Source organism: Scylla paramamosain, chromosome 8 (genome assembly GCF_035594125.1).
Source record: "Scylla paramamosain isolate STU-SP2022 chromosome 8, ASM3559412v1, whole genome shotgun sequence".
NCBI classification, from domain to species: Eukaryota; Metazoa; Arthropoda; class Malacostraca; order Decapoda; family Portunidae; genus Scylla; species Scylla paramamosain.
This window is the reverse complement of record NC_087158.1, coordinates 16,544,540-16,547,039: the sequence shown is the minus strand read 5'-3', so window position 1 is coordinate 16,547,039 and position 2,500 is coordinate 16,544,540. Positions and strand designations below refer to the sequence as shown.

Here is a 2,500-nt window from a genome sequence, read left to right as displayed (position 1 = left end):
ACACCCTTAAAAACTCCAATAACTTCCACTTAAGGGTGGTTAAGAGTAGTTAAGACGAAACATTTGGAAATATGACCACCAGTCTCATGTACACAGATGAACCACCCGATCAGTGCTCGTATCCTGAAACGCTTCGCTGTCTCACCACACCTATTTTGAAGGCCGCAAAGAGGACTAGCCGGGTATTCAAGGGTACTGAAGACTTTTCTCCTTTTGATAATGTAGAAAGCGTATTAATTTGTCACTAGAACCGTAAAACACCCTTAAAAATAAGTGTACTTTCAACTAGAGCCTTTTAAATTAGTGGAGGTGAGGCGCAGAGGTTTTTCAGAATATGGGCATTGTTGCGTTTACATCACCACCATCACCACCACCACCACCACCACCACCATCATCTCAAAAACACACAAGAGGAGAGAGACGCGGTTCATATGACCGTCAACCCTGGTCATCTCATCTGTGGGGTGCGATCTAATCTTTTCTCCTCCTACACCTCCTTCTCTTCCTTCCTCCTCCTTTTCGTCCTCCTCTCATATCTCTGCACGTAATATTTCCTGTCCACTTCCAGCTCGCTTTCACTCATATAAGTTTCTTCCTTCTCCTTTGCCACCTTGTAGCCATTTACTCCTTTCCTCCTCCACCTCCACTTCCTCCTCCTCCTCCTCGTCCACCAAAACCACCACTGTTTTCTCCAAAACTACCACCACCTCCTCCCCTTCCCTCTTCTTTTTTTTTTTTTTTCCTATTCTTCTTTTCTTCTTCCTTCTTCTTCTCCTCCTCCTCCATCCAGCTGAGGTTGTTTTTCCGGAAGCTGGAGTCTGCCTATTGTGATCCAATTTTGGTGGAAGGCTTCATCTCCATTTTTTCCATTATCCTGAATTTGAAGGTGGCTTCCCTTCTTCCCCTTTCCTCCCCTCTCCCACTTACCATCCTTCCCCTCCCCTCCCCTAGCCATTCCTCAGCAAGCCTATATATATTCGGTGTACAGTTATTTGGTACTGGGGCGAATGGAACTCAGGTCATCTAGGCCGTAGGTCAGGTGATCCACAAGACAGATTGACGTGAGTGAAAATAGGCTTCAAGACGTTTAGTGCTCGAGACACTTGATACCCAAAGCACCTGGTCCCTAAGATATCTCGAGACTCAGACGTGAAGACAGCATGTGGATCATTACACACTATAACGTTCACCAACTCATCTACTACTTACTCAGCCACATGCACCCATCCACTCAACCACTCAACATATCCACTCACTCACATCCACCATCCATAGCCATAACTCCATCCTTCTGTCCATCCACTCGCTATCATCCACACACCATCTCCATTAGTCCACCCATCCAGCCACTCACTCAACCACATCCATCCATCCACCCACTGCACAATACCTACAGACTCACTCACTCATCCATCTACTCATCTCCTAACCGCTAACCCACCCACCCACACTCACCCATCCATCATCCCACTCACGCCCACCAAACCATCCCCCTGCCAATCCATCCATCCTACCATCCACTGCACATTGACCTACCCATCCACAGCCACAACCATCCATCTATCCACTGTCTATGTACCCTCCATCAACCTCCTCACTCATTCATACTCATCCACTTCCCCATCCATCCATCCACCCATTTACTCACCTACAACAAACCCACCATATACATCTCATCCACACACCCTATCACTCACACCTTCCACTCATCCAACCACTCAGCGATCCACCGACTTACCCATCTATCCACCCATTCAAATATGCATCTACACACCAATCCACCCACCCATCCATCCAACTACCCACTCACCCATCCACCCACGCACCCATCTATCCCTCCACACAACAGTTCACCCAACCACCCATTCACACATATCCACCCACCCATCTATCATCTCCCCCCAAGGAGCGTCTGTCATTAGCCGCGGTAAGGCAGGGTCGATTCAGTCTTGGCAGCCTCGCGGATTTAAGACAGACGCGCTTAGTCCGTGATCAAAATGCATAATTTTTTTCTTCCCTATGATACGTTTCGTAGGTGAGACTCGCAAAGACCGCTTCGTAAATACGGTTCCATAGATTGTTGGGTATAGGAAATAAAATGAAAAAATTGAAAGATTATCTGCGTGTGTGTGTGTGTGTGTGTGTGTGTGTGTGTGTGTGTGTGTTCTCACATACTGAGTTAAGGACCATCCTATAGTCCGTTATTTCTCAGGATTACGAGTGTCGCAGGAAAATCTAAAGAGGAATGTAGTGCATCACGCTATACAGAGTGTGGTGATAGCTTAACAAGAATTCTGCACCGTCAGTAAAAAAAGAAAGAAAACAACTTTGAAAACATAACGCAAGAATATAATAATGTAGGAAAATAAGGGAAGCTGCAAGAACCCATCAGGCCTACACATGGCAGTCCCTGATTACAGCATGTCTATCTATGATCTCTGTAACCTTGGGAATAGTCCTTAAAGGAGTTTAGGAACGATTACTGATATTGTATTGTGTT

At 46.2% G+C, this 2,500-nt stretch overlaps 1 protein-coding gene and 1 long non-coding RNA gene across 3 annotated transcripts in view; one reads left to right on the top strand and one right to left on the bottom strand.

Moving 5' to 3' along the window:
- The window catches only part of LOC135102868 (uncharacterized), a 127,916-nt gene that overhangs the window by 51,243 nt on the left and 74,173 nt on the right, over positions 1-2,500 (bottom strand). The window lies entirely within an intron of this gene.
- LOC135102866 (uncharacterized) overlaps positions 1-2,500 on the top strand; it is a 78,742-nt gene that overhangs the window by 34,736 nt on the left and 41,506 nt on the right. The gene's annotated exons all lie outside the window — the stretch shown is intronic.